General features: G+C 47.3%; 1 protein-coding gene and 2 non-coding genes across 3 annotated transcripts in view; all 3 read right to left on the bottom strand.

Annotated features, from left to right (window-relative positions):
- ATP12A (ATPase H+/K+ transporting non-gastric alpha2 subunit) overlaps positions 1-14,385 on the bottom strand; it is an 84,025-nt gene that overhangs the window by 34,219 nt on the left and 35,421 nt on the right.
- On the bottom strand, positions 6,479-6,583 carry LOC112482939. The gene has a single exon (XR_003047455.1). It is a non-coding gene; the product is annotated as a U6 spliceosomal RNA (small nuclear RNA).
- LOC112482909 lies at positions 7,208-7,326 on the bottom strand. The gene has a single exon (XR_003047446.1). It is a non-coding gene; the product is annotated as a 5S ribosomal RNA (ribosomal RNA).

Below are 14,385 nucleotides of genomic sequence, written 5' to 3' on the forward strand. Positions count from 1 at the left end.
AAGAATAGACACACAGATATTATTTCGTTATATTTGCTCTTTTATTTCTTGATTGAATTGTCCTTCTAGCCCCAGAGTCCAAGCTGGAGAGGATGCGCCTGAACTGCAGGGTGCTTTGTAACTGCTGGGGAGACACACAGCACCGTCAGGTGACCACCTCTCCCAACTCGCTGGGCGTTAAACACCTTCTTCTCAGTTACCTTTGCCTGGCTCCCACTGTAAGAGAGAAGCTTTGCATCCTCAAGGACAACCTGTGTGCTTCTGCTTGGACAGCTCGGTGAGGAAGAGCAAACTCCTGGGAAACGCCCACCCACAGTCAGGGCGAGCCAAGGGAAAGTGGGTTCCATTTTCCCCGGAGAGTGGAAGTCTATTTAATCCCAGCAACAAACTGGAGTCCAGGGGAAAAGGGGCTCGCGTAAGGTTAGTGCCAATCGCACAGCGATTATGAAATTCACGGGGTGACTAATCACAGTGGCTGAAACTGTGAGCATCTGAGTTCACCAGGAAAGCACAGCGAATAGGCTCTTTGCGCCCATAGGGAGAAGTCAGTCTGTGTCTGGGCTATGCTATAGATTACTTCTCGCCTTCCCTAGATCTCCTTGCTCTGTGAAAGGGAACGAACACTTATCGAACGATTTCTGGATTAAACTCAGTGTCCTGGAAGCTACACAGGCTCTCTTCACAGCTCAAGGCTTGGGAAACCCAGTGTACTTCTTTATATAATTTGAAGTACCATAAAGGCCTTTGACCTTGAAGACTTCTCTTCGGGGATTTGCATATCCTTGTTTATATTTAGCACCTATGATTTGATGACAGGCCATGGTGACAAGCCTGTAACTTCCCGAAGCATTCTTTCTTTGTTTATTTTTGGACATTTTATAATTTCCTTTCTCTTGAGAATACTTTGTAAATGGAAACCAAAGCTCATTCGTAATGAGCTTCTATAAATGTCCCGGTTCTGAAAATCAGGAAGCAACAAGTCGTTGCCCCAACTCTGAGGTCATTGATCCTGGAGGGAAATCTAACAATCTCTGGATGCTTGTCACCTCCCAGCCCCTTTCAAAAAAATATGTGGTTACTATACATTGGGGGCCACATATAAAAAAATTTTTAATTTAACTTGTTTAAACAAACAAAAAACACGTTCGCCTATTTCGTCCATGCCCCACCCCTTGCCTCTTACGACCACTAATCTCTTCTCTGAATCTATTTGTTTTTCTGTGTCTGACTTATTTCATTTAGTTTAATACCCTTGATGTCCATCCCTATGGTTGCAAATGGTAAGATTCCGTTCTTTTTTATAGCCGAGTGATGCTCCATTGCATATTCGTACCACCTCTTCTTCATCCACGCATCCATTACTGGACACTTCGGTCGCTTCCAGATCTTAGCTTTTGCAAATAATGCCACGGTGAACATGGGGGAGCATCATCACACACGCCTCGGGCTGGGCAAGGACAAAAGTTCATGCGAGGGTCTGCCCGGTGTGTTCCTTTGGCGAGGCTACAATCCCCAGTTATTCAGTCACACACTCATCTGGGTGTTGCAAGGTATGTCAAAGACATGCAGAAAGTCTACAGTCAGTTGATTTGAGGCAAGGGAGATTGTCCCGGGCATCGTGGGTGCCCAGTTCGAAAGGTGGAGAGCCCTTGGGAGCAGGGATGAGGCCCTACCTGCGGGCAGTGGACTCCAGGCCATTGCACTGAGGCCGCTGACGGCCTTCAGACCCGCCCTACCGGCCTGCTCATAGGCAACTTGACGTGCAGGGTCACAAGAAGCAATTGCAAGGTGTACCGGCAATTGTAGCTGAGGCCACTCACTTCCTACCCCATTACGTAGTCACATAAGAATCAGTGTCCACAGTCCAAGTACTCGATTAAAGATGGCGAAAGCAGGATGGGGCGGCGGAGGGTGTGGGACGCTCTCGCAGGCAGCATATGACTCTTTTCTTGGAAACCTGCAAAGACTCATTCACGCTGGAGACAGGGAGGTAAATTAGAAAGTCTTGGAACATCCCTCCCAGAAAACGCGTGTTTGTCTGTAATGAGGTGAGGTGGGAAATTCACCCTCCCAGGGCAGAGGGACAGCTCACCCTGAGCTGGATGAAACTCCTGGGCGTGCAAAGGGAGAGAATGCTCCCCAGATGTATTTACTTAGAATTAAACTTTGTACTTTCCTTCTGAGCTCGTCGGATCCTCAAAATAGAGTTTGCATCCGTGCGCTCATAAAGGCTGTGTAAATATGGATTCAAATATGGCCGGGAAATTACATCTCCAAGGCCAGACATGTGATTCACACAGAAGATTCAAGTTCCTTGAGGGTAACCCTCGTTTGGGGAGCAAGGAACCAGGAAGGATGGCTGGGGAGAAGTTCGTTTTCTTTCCTTCTCGGTTTGAAGTGCGAGTTACAACAGTAGCAGAAACGGAATTGCTTCTGTTTTGCTGGGAATATAAAGGAAGCCCAAGCGGGCTGATACATAGAGCCTATGATGTGGCTTTGAAGGTGAAACACAGCTGAGCAGCTGTGTGATGGTGTTCCCTCCCCGAGGGCTCCTTAGAAAACCTCTCTCGGTCATTCCCAGATTCTCTGATTCGTGGTGATTGGCATGATCACTCTCCCTTTAAAGAGGGGCATTTCGTTTTGTGACGAGCATGGCTCTTTCCCTCGATATTTCGGCAATTATGAAAATGCTTGAGGCGACACCATTCTCTCCTCCATCACGAATCTTTTTCCAAGACACTCTTCATTGCTACCACATGATCGGAGGAAGACGGGTGACCTCACTTACGAGGGAGCTGTTGAGGATGATATCACCACCACCACCATCCGTCTGCAAGCCAAAGAATTACGCGGTCAGATCTGTAGGCATGTCGGGGAGAGGCCATCAAAGAGGAAAGAAAACAGAGCAGGGAGGTCAGTTAAAAGGCAAGAGATTTTCTCTGACTTCAAGTATTTAACTTCCAGGTGGAGTCATCTAGAGTGTCAATCTCATGACATTTAATACAAGAGAATGTACAAATATTAAATGAATGGTATGGAATGTAATAGATACTTAGAAGAAAAAGAGGTTATTATAAGCCGGGAGACCAGGGAAGAGGGAAGTCTTCACAGAACAGTGGGGATATGAGAGGGCACATTTAGAAAGACAGGGAGAGGAAAAGTGAGGCTTCCGGGTGGAAGGATTGACGTGCATCAAGGTTTTGAGGCCAGAAGATCGTGCTAGACGAGTTTGCCTGGAGTGTATTATCTGGGGAAGGGTACATATCCGGCGGGGCGGGACTGCAGAGACAGGTAGAGGACAGAAGAGAGCCTCAGATGCCAGCGAATACCTTTCGACTTTATCTTAAAAGATTGCTATCACAAGGCAATAGTGAAACATTTGCGATAACCTAGATGCCTATCAATCATGGGGGGAGTTAAGTCAGTTCCCATCCTGCCAGCCTGTGGCACACCATCCAGCAGCGATGAAGATGGAGCTGGACCCATTGGGATTCCCCAGAAAGATGTCCAAGGCATTGCGAGTGACACCATCCAGGACGAGCGATGCCATCGGCATAAAGCAGGCATACATCACACTCACAGCACTCCATGCTCCCGGCCGTACAAATGTGTGAGCACAGACAGACATGTATGAACACACCCTCCTTCTAGAAGGACACACACTCTCTGATGATGACAGTGGCTACGTCTGGGCTAGGGGGCTGAGACTGGCCCCAGCACTGCCTGCTCTGAAGAGTCAGAGCCTCGTCCTCGTCCTCGTCCTCGGAGAGTGTTTGAAGGGGCTGGCGCCTGATCCGATTATCTCTCAGTCACCCGAGGCTGCTTCTTTCCCGGCCCAGCTCAAATTGGATTCCAACTCTGGTTATCTTATAGGTGAACTGGATTGGACTTGCTTTGCTTCCCATCATTAAAATGTATTTACAGTGACAGAAGATAGTAAATAGCCTTTTATTTAAAGATAAGCAGAGCTCCCTTTCATTTAAAAATATTTTTCATTCTGTAAAAAAATGTTTCTGGCCAAGACATAAAAAGACACCCTTTTAAGAGTGATATTTTAAAGTTTTTCTGTATGAGAAAATCTTTAATACCATCATTGGAGTAAAAAAAAAAAACAAAAAACAAACAAAACACAAAATTATAAGATACTTCAGATTAAAATGAACAAAAATGTGGAAGAACTTTCTGAAATCAATTTTAAAACATTATTGCTAGACATGGAAGACCTAAATAAATAGAGAAATAGACCAAGTTTCACAAATGTAGAGAACAATATCAGAGAGATGTAAATTCTACACAAATTCATCCCTAAATCCAATGCCATTCCAATAAAAACTCCAACCAAATTTTTGGTGGGATGTCACAGATTGTTCCCAAAATTCACATGAAAGAGTAAAAGATCCAGGAATAGCTACAGTGTTTCTGGAAAAAAAAAAATTTTTTTTAGAAGGAAGACTTGAGTTATTGGATGTAGGAAATTATCGTGAAGGTGCAGCATTTAAAACACGGTGCTGTTAGATCTAGATAGACAAATGGAATAGAAGAGATCAAAAATAGATCGATGGCATAGAAAGCCAATACATGCTTTTGCGAGAACTCGATGTAAGATAGTGGACATATTACAAATTAGTGGAGAAATGATATTATATGCAAAGAAATGATATTATAAACAAAGAATCAAAAAGATAGGAAAGCTAGTGACCTTGGAATAGGGAAGGATGGTATAAACAATGGAAGAAACCACACACACACACACAAAATAGATTTGTCTATAAAAATTAAAAAACTTCTAACAATAAATAAATGAAAATATATGTACAATATTGAAGGAGAAACTATTATAATTATTACTATCTTAGGGACTCTTTTAAATCAATGAAATGAATGTGAACACTTCAATATAAGAAAACAGAACAGAAGAAATACAAACTGGAAATGAACAAATGAAACGTATTATTTAATTAGCAATCAAATTTATGCAAATTAAAATGAGATGCTACTTTCTACCTACCGGAAAAACAAAAACAAAAACAACAACCCTGCATTATTCAATACAGATGACGGTGTGTTGATATTCCCAGTCTCACCCACGGTTGGTAGGGGCGTATTGGCAAAAATTTCTGGAAAACAAGTCGACATTATAAATCATGTCTTTGAAAAAATTTATATCCATTACATTATAATTTATGATGGTTAAAATTGAAAAATTAAATGTCTAACAATAATTAAGTCCATGAAGGTATATAGATAGAAGGTATATATATAATAGACTGTTGCACAGTTATGCTGCTGGAGATCATGTGTTTGCTTATTTGTCTTTGTTTTTTAAAATAATTTATTTTATTATAGTTGCCATACAATATTATAGAAGTCATGTTTTGAAGGTATATTTAGTTGTCATGGGGGAAAATATTTAATGTTCATTGGAAAAGTCAGCTTACAAGTTTATATAAGATAGAGTTCCAATTTATTAAACAAGCTAAACATAGACGTAATCTAAAAGCCAGATTGAAAGTAAAGCCAACAAAATTTTAACAATGATTATCTCTGAGTGTTAAAATTATGGAAGGTGTGTATTTTCTTCTTTGTATTTTCTTAAATTTGCGACTTTTCTGCAAGAAGCGTGCTTGAATTTTGCAAACAGACAGCATCTTTATAAACATCGGAAAGAATAAAGAGAAATATATGCTAGTCAACTCAAATAAGTGACTTACTGAGAATTTAAAATAAATACAGCTTTAAGGATCTGGAAGCCAAAAACAAAAGGAAAACACATCAGGTTATATGGCCAGGTAAAACAAGCGATTTGGTCTGGACATTAGTAATAATACTAATGTCACCAAGGTCTAAGTGTGTTCCGTGGACCTTGGTGACATTAGTATTATTACTTGCCGTGCAGTATTAGGAGGGAAGGGTTCCTTGGCTACTAGTTCGGGTACAAAAATAAACTAGTTCCTCTGCTTCTCTTAAACCTGTGATAAACCAAGTGTCTGCAATGCTGTTACCCTCGGCTCTAATACTCGCATGCTTAGGATTCCAAACCGTAGCCACCGGAATAAACATTTTGTTTGTAAATTCAGGAGCCTAATGTAAGTTTTAGCCAAAATAAAAGTACCTACGGGAAGGGTCAGACTTTTCAATAAGGGCTTAGACCCTATTGAGGCCTCTCATTAAATATTTGACCAGACTCCCGAGTTCTGTGTTGTCAGCATAGAAGAGTCGATTTTATTCTATAAATATTAGGGCAAACGTTATGATTTACCCCTCAACCATAATCATATTAAAACCTGACCCCTGAAATGGATCCGATTTTGTTTAGTGTCTCGAAGTATAATTTAGCTGTAGACGATATCATGGTTTAAACAACAACCCCACCACCCCCACCCCCCGGTCATGTAAAGTGTTGAATGGGGTTATTCAGTTTTATCCATTTAAAATTGGAGAAGCTTTGCTTGATACATGGAACTCCTACTTTTTTCGTGTTAATATGGAACACTTCACGAATCTGCATCTCATCCTTGGCTGGGGCCGCGCTAATCTCTGTTTTGTTCTAGTTTTAGTTTTTTGTGCTGCCGACGAAGGCACCGTGGACGTCCGATTCAGCTCACTTGGTATTAAGCTCTTCTTTTTAATGACAGGCCGACAGATTCAGCTAAGGCTGTCCCTGGTTGAGCAGAAAAGGAGGCCGTGCAGCTAACTCACTCAGGCGGCTTATCGGGTTGTTTAAAGGTAAGTTGAAGAGAGGCAAGCACGCGGTTCTGCTTGCCACTGTTTAGAAATGGGCTCTGATCCTCCAAAAGCTGTTTCTAATTATTTTGATGCTGGCGGAAGCATTCCGCTGCAGGTTTCGAAGGACCGGTGAGCATAGTTAGGTACAGGGCGATGTCGGGGAGATGACAGGGTTCTCCATTTGTCAGTGACGTCATAATAAGGCTTTTAAAAAACAAACGTCTCTGGGAGGGTAACATTTTCTGTCATTAATTCCCAGTGTGAGTTTGTCAGAAGTAGTAAACCTGTCACTCTCCAGGCCTAGGAAACCCATCTGTCAATTATTTAAGGGACGGAACTGTCAGTTCGAGTGTCTTAAACCCCGCCGTAGTTTCGATGCCATTTTTTTTTTTTTTTAGGCAAGGCAACCCTTAGTTAACCTCACAGATTGTAAGGACCTTGTCAGCTTATAATCCCTTTTATTTTTTACTTTTTTTTTTTATGCCTACAGCACCTGGTCTTCCTAGGTGGTCTCCCATCCAAGTACTAACCAGGCCCGACCCTGCTTAGCTTCCGAGATCAGATGGGATCGGACTTGTTCAGGGTGTCATGGCTGTAGACTTGATGCTGTCTTCTTGAATAAGCAGGCCTGGCCTTGTGTCTTGGCAGTGGACAGGTGGAGCCCAGGTTGGTCAGGGGCATGAGGTGCAGCTCAGGTGGGATGGGCAGGAGCCTTTGTGTGTGTGCGTGTGTGTGTGGGGGGGGGGGCAGGTTGCTGCAAAGGACAGAAGAATAAGAGCCAAGTCCAAAATTCTAAAGGGAGGGAAGGCCAGACACTGGGAGACGCTCACTCCCCAAAAAGGCAGAGAAGAACACCTTCTCAAGGAGGTATCTTTACACTGAGTTTTGTTTTGCGGACGTAGAAGCCAGGCCAGCGAGCATAGCCGGAGAACTTGTGTTCCATCTGAATGTCAGTCCCTGACCGAACTGGCGGACCCGGAACAAATATAGACATAGTGTCCTACGGGACGCTGGGAGGGAGGGTGGTAAAATGTGCATAAGTCTCAGGGGCTCCGAAACCGGTCCTGTGGTTTGGGCTGGATGAGCATGTAGAATGAAGTCTGCTCATCCACCGTCCCCGTCCACTGTCCACTGTCCACTGTCCACCGTTCGCTGTCAGGAGGAAAAAGGCACATGCACAGGGCCAGGCCAGGAAGTGGGGGACTCGCCATCTACGGCAGGGTGGGTTTCCCGGGGCGGGGGACAGCAGTGCCCCGTCTGGGTCAGGCAGATGGGGTTCAGGCACAAGGCTCCAGGCCAGGCAGGTCAGGGCTCAGCAGGGGCGAGACTGGCAGGATGCCCCGTCGAGGACACCACAGGGACCAGGTGAGGACGGTGCACGGTGCTGCTGTGGGGCCACTCTCCCCTCTGCTGGGACCAGGGGCTCAGACTCGGGGTTGACATTAAACATATGCAGCAGAAGGGGTGCCAACCAACCCCCGCGGGGCAGGACCAGCCCAGCACGTCAGGAGTGAGTCCCACTGAGCGACAGCCCCGGGAGACCCAGCCGTCCCCTGTCCCCACCCCAGCCCTCTGGTGGCCAAAGGCTTGAGTTTGCAGAGAGACTCCTGGAGCGTGTGCTTACTACCTGTTCAGTTCCAAAGCACTGAGCGCTGACCCTAGAGTTCATAGAAGCCTTTGTAAGAACTCACTAGTTTCGGTGCAGGGATCGTCCACCTTGACGAACAATCTGCAGAGACTTACAAGGCTCCTGGAACCCACCCTTGGGCACCCTGCACCCACCCCAGGTCCACGTGCAGGCAGAAACCAAGGGGCCATCTGTCGGGAGGCCCGTCCCCCTCACGCATACACTGTCAGGCCTCTATAGGCACCTCACCTCCAGATGACAGGAGTCACAGTCACCATCCCCTCCCTGTTCCATCCCACCTCAGGGCTCAGGAGCCGAAACATTTGCAGAGTGTTCCAGAATCATCATCTACCGACTGTGTTTTTCCTCTCCAGTTCCCGCTCACTTAAATGCGCAGCAGAAAAAACTCTTGTTGTGCGGGATCTCCCCCTCACTTTTCATAAAAATAGCGTCAAACCCGAGGACCAACCAGCAAGGAGAAACCTCCTCCTCTCGGCCTGTCTTGGCAGCTGGGTCGGCCCAGATCGCTGTGCAATGCTCCCTGCAGGGGAGGAAATCATGTCGAAACACTGGCCGGGCTGTCTGGCCTTTCCCTCGGTTTAATAACTGTGCAATTGTCCTGTGTTGAGTGAAGAGACGCGATCCAGCGGATTTCCCCACAGAGGCTGCGGTGCTTCCTGGCTCTTAGGCTGGACTCAGCAAGGAGTACTCCCATCTTCAGCCTTTTCTTCCTGCAGGCTCCTATGCAGCCCGGCCCACCGCACCCCTACCAGCTCACGCCTCCCACGGGAGCTCGGGCGTACCTCATGAAGGAAGTGTCCAAGGGGCACCAGCTAACTAGACGGGAGGGCAAGACAGCTGCCCCAAGGTGCTGGTCCCAGTGACACATTCTGGTGTGTGTGGGCTGGTGGTGGGAGTTTCCAGAACTTTACGGATTTCTCGTATTTTGCTCTCTATAAATTCTTTCTAGCCCCGAACGATGGAGGTACAGAAATTGGAGCACCGTTTGCCGTGCTTTATGAAGAGGCGGCGTGGAGGGGGGTTCCGAGCCACCTGCCCGGGGAACCTTTTCACGAGCTTAATTTCATCACCTGGAGAATGGGGCCAACGTAGTCACCTCCCAGGAATGTACGGCACAGGGCGTGGTAGGCAGGCAGCACCGGTCGAGGTAGCAGCTACGTTGTGTCTGTTGTAAAATGTGAGAAGCGTGAGAGGCATCGTGGTCAGTGTGTACATCTCAAGAGATTCGTGTGTCAAAATGGCAGCGGTTAATTTTACTTTGTGTACGAACGTGATCTTATCAGTCTGTTCATTGATTTCAGAAAGAGATGCTTTCTCTCACTGAAATCCTTGTGATATAAATGGGAGCACATCTGTGTGCGTGCACGGAAACGCGATTAAAGAAGTCTACATCAGGCCATTCTGGGGACAAGGACAATTGCATATTGATAGTCTTGTTTTTCTACTTTAGACCCAAAGCCAGGTGCACTTTGAGATAGACGCTTATTGCCTTTGTTAAATGAGCAAAAGTCGATACTGGAGTAGAACGTAGGAAAGCAAAGCCTCGAGTGAGGAGACTATTTCTTTGATTTGTTTTGTGGCACTCCTGACTTTCAGAACATTCTGGAAGTCGTAAAACGGGGATGTATTTGACATTTGAAAATGTCAAAAGGACTACTCAATTACTGATCGGTGACCTGTTCTAGGGATCTTTTAAAGGGGATAAAAAAGCATCTACACTGGTGGAGTGGTTGCGTCGCAGGCTCATCCAAGATCTTTTATGTCTAGATTCCCACGACGTAATCACTGGGGCAAATTGAAGTCTAACTTTCAAAGAGTTTATTATGGAAGTATGAATCTCTATTACTTTTCAGTGCAGACTGCTTCTTAACCAGAAGTGTTGTTCTAAAATTGGGAGGGATAAAGGTGAAAAAAAATTGGGGGTGGGGGATAAATTTGAACGTGTGTTCACATGGCCCAAACGGGAGAGATGACATTAGGACAAAGAGTTGTGCCCACATGTCCTTTCTATGAAAAAATCTCACTGATTAGGATGATATCAAAGTTTGAATGAAAACTGACACTTTCTCCAATGTGAAATGGGGCGGGGGGGGGAGGTGCGTTGGGCAATCATCTTAAAAACTGTCAGCAGCAATGCCTGCAGACTCGTAGAAATAAATCAATAACCATCATGGGGCACAGTAAGTGTGGCACAGAAGAAAGCCACTTTCTTAGTAATGACAGCTTGGTGAATGCTAACCAAAACACACGATTTATTTTCATTAAACTGTGCCACCCTTCCCTAGCCTGTCCCCCCACTCCAATTCCCGACTCCCTTCCAGTCCCACTACTCTCAGACTATGTCCTATGGATCAGCAGTCCCCAACCTTTCTGGAACCAGGGACCGGTGCTCCCATGAGAATCTAAAACCTGATGACCTGAGGTGGAGCCGAGGCAGTGTTGCTGGCGCTGGGGAGCGGCTGCAGATACAGATGAAGCTTTGCTCACTCACCCACCACTCACCTCCTGCTGGGCAGCCCAGTTCCTCACAGGCTACAGACCGGTACCAGTCCACGGCCTAGGGGTTGGGGACCCTGCTGTGGATGACAGAAAAGAAATTCATCTTTGGCACATGGCAATGGAGATGCGTCTGGCCCATAACACGCTCGACAGTGATTTTAAAGCCGGTCGGTTGCAGTTTAAAGTGGGCTTGTTCTTTCCTTCACTTTCTAGTCCATTAAAAACTTTGGATTTCTATTTACACCATTTGAGACGTCAACTGTTTGAATCTTAAGATCTAAAAACTTGCTCTGCCAGCATCTCTGAACGTGGCCCTTCACGTTTTCTTTCCTGAAACACCTGTTAGTGTGACGGGTTGTCTGCCAGCTTCCACATCTGGAATATGCTTTTATTGTTAAATAGGCTCTTGCTCTTTTTTTAGAAATTTGATTCATTCTTTTATGTTTTTAAAGGGCTCAGCATACCTTTCTGTTTCGTAACTGCCACTCTATTTATTACCTGAGCCCTCTGCTCCAGTGACCCTCCCTGTGAGGGCACGAATCCTGCCTTCGGTACAAGCTCCCGTGTGACCTGCCTGGGACCACCCTCCTCCGAGGGCATCGCTCGGACGCTTACGGTGCCAGCGTTCAGCTCCTCCGGGTTATGGCACCAGGCAATTACCCTTCCCCGCCCGCCCTGCCTCACACTTCTTCCTGTTTAAAGGTTAGCCTTGTATTAAAAAAATCGATCCATTTTAGCAATCCTCAGGATTTTAGGCCCTTTAAATCAGCGCCACCGATAAAATCGAGTAAGCTGTCTTTCGGTAGGCATGGTTGTTTGGGAGACTCGGGGTTGGTGGGGCTGACGGCCCCGTGGCTGGCATTTTCTGGCTGTGTCTGCGTCATATACGCTGACCTACACTGACATACGTGACACGCGCTGCACATCCATGCCTGGCACAGCTCTGGGGAGTGCGAGGGTGGCCGCCCCTCAGTTGCTACCACAGTTCGCAGCATAGGCGTCCACATTCTCCACACCTGGGTCCAGTCCCAGCTCCGTCACCTTTCCTGCCATGAGATCACGGGCTGATTGCCTTCTAAACTTCGGTCTGCCCTGAGATAAGATCAGGACAACAATACCTGCCTTCCCTGAGCACAGCAAGGATTTAATGAGGTTCTGCACATAAAGTGCTTCGAATATGGTGCCCAACGCATCGTAACAGCCACCAATAAACAGTAAGTATTCTCGCCATTGTCCCCTTCCCTCCCTCGAGACTGGGAACAGTGATAAAACCATTTCTGAGCTCGCCAACACCTGTTTTGAGTCCAGCTTTGCGACTCTCCTTTTTTTTTTAATCTGTCATCTGAGTCACCCAAGGTGAGTGAGTGTGGGAGAACCAAGAGGCCCCGGGTCCTGGGCCCGAGTCTGGCTCTGCTGCTGGGTCTGGGTAGGTCGCAGCCTCTTCAAGACACGTCCTTTGCTGTGAAATGGGCATATGCACACCTGACTTAGGGGGCGATGGTGCAGGACCAGTGTGGCCATGCCCGGAGGGGCACGTAGTGGCCTCAGCTCCCCGCCAAGTCCTGCTCTGAGCACCAGGACCTCGAGCAGGGCCAGCGTGCCCCCGCGGGTACTCGGTGCTCACCACACGGCCTGCGCGGGGAACGTGGGACTGTACGGAGGGAGTGAAACCGGGTGGAGAAATGAGAAGACACCCGGAGAGCAGGCAGGCGACAGATGCTCCACGGGTGGCCACGGGAAGTCAGAATGCTCCCGTTTCAGCCATAGGAGTTGTGATGCATCTCTGTGTGTGTGTGTGTGTGTGTGTGTGTGTGTGAGAGAGAGAGAGAGAGAGAGAGAGAGAGAGGACTTCTCTCAGCCTTTCTTATCTCCCCACAGAGCCCAGAGCCCACGACAGGCCCTGCACAAGGGCCCCAAGGTGGGTGGAGAGCCCAGGGGGAAGTTGAGTCACTCTCCGCTGACAAAGGAAAGGGCCTGTTTCTGCCTGTGGAGCGGGCGAAGGGTGTGGAGCCCTTGAAAGACGGACTTGATTCTCTCCCTACTTTGCATAAGAATCTTGAACTTGACATTTCTACTTCAAGAGGAGGGGAAATACAGGAGAGTTCTGAGGGACAGCACAATTCTTCCTTCTCTGATGGCTCAAGGGTTTCGCTTGAGCAGCAGACGGAACTGGAGCGGCTGCTTAAAGCCGGGGCCAGCTCACCTGGACGCCGCCTGGGTGCTCCAGAAAGACTCCACAGTGTCCACTGGTCGCTCTCAACGTCTGTGCCCACCCACACCTTTTCGCTGTGCCCAGGGTGTGCCAGGGGCTCTGGGATCCCACTCCTTGGCCCGACTCCTCAGTGCCACCCGTGTTCGTGTGCTCACTTTGACAGGGTCAAGGAAACGCAGAGATTTGCCCAAGGAGGAAGAGACGTGGAAGTGTAGGAGGACTTGGCTCCAAAGGTGGCTTTGTCCATTGTCTCATGTGACCACCTCACCCCCACTGCCCTTCACTCTGTCCCCCTCCTTGTCGCCCCGGAGGGTTCCATCGGGAGGCCAGCCGCGCTCCAGGCTTCCCTCTTCCTCAGACTGACAGACCCTTGGTGCCTGGCTTCTCCATCTGGAAAGGAAGGCTGTAATTAGGTGACCGCTAAGGCCTCGTGGAGTCTCCCCACCCACGTTTTAGGAGAACACACGCACGTTTCTGCCTAACCATCTCCTGTGTCTCTTCGCCTCACAAACCCTCACCTAAAAGACTCAGGATAGAGAGGGGACGCAGGGGACTAGTATTTAGAGCAGTATTTAGAGTCGTGCTGGGTGCCGATGGCCGCAGTTCCTGATTTTCATTAGGCCGAATACTAACTTCCTTCCTGTTGATTCTTGGTACTTATAAAACCCTTCCCTACTTATATGACATGTTGTCCTTCTGCTCGTCTCTGTCTCCAATGCTTTCTTCCTGTTCTCTCCCTGCCAGAGAGCCCAAGCAAGAACCATTTACTCCGGATGGCACCCCACGAGAATGCCCCACTGTGTCGATTTTGGGGTAAAGAGCTGGAGAGAAGAAGCCTGGGTAGGAAGGTTGGCTTAGAAAAAATGAGCCCAGGCGGTTTTCTCTGTCAAGGGCTGGAGCTGGTGTTCTGACTTTTCATTGGTCTGGACCATTTTGGGGACCTCCAGGGCCATGAAACCTTAATTCTTTCTGTGGAAAGAGGTTAAAAAAAAAAAAAGGCTATTTTCTGCCTCTTTCTATAACTTCCCAGGGATCTTTCTGCTGTGTGGGGGTGTCCATCACCACCGTTCATTCATGCTTCATCCAGGGTTAGAATTCATGGAAGAATGCTGGGAAGAGGAGCATTCAAGAAGACTTCGCCCTTGGCCTACAATGCTTTAAAGTGCAATTGGCAATTCGAAGCCTTGCCTCACATATTTCTCTGACAGAGGTCTTGTCAAAAGACTTAGAGATCAGACTTAACATCATAAAAAATTATTCGAGGAAGTCAAACCTAGCCACCATGACCCCCATAGTGACA

This window comes from Pteropus alecto, unplaced genomic scaffold, assembly GCF_000325575.1.
Source record: "Pteropus alecto unplaced genomic scaffold, ASM32557v1 scaffold16, whole genome shotgun sequence".
NCBI classification, from domain to species: Eukaryota; Metazoa; Chordata; class Mammalia; order Chiroptera; family Pteropodidae; genus Pteropus; species Pteropus alecto.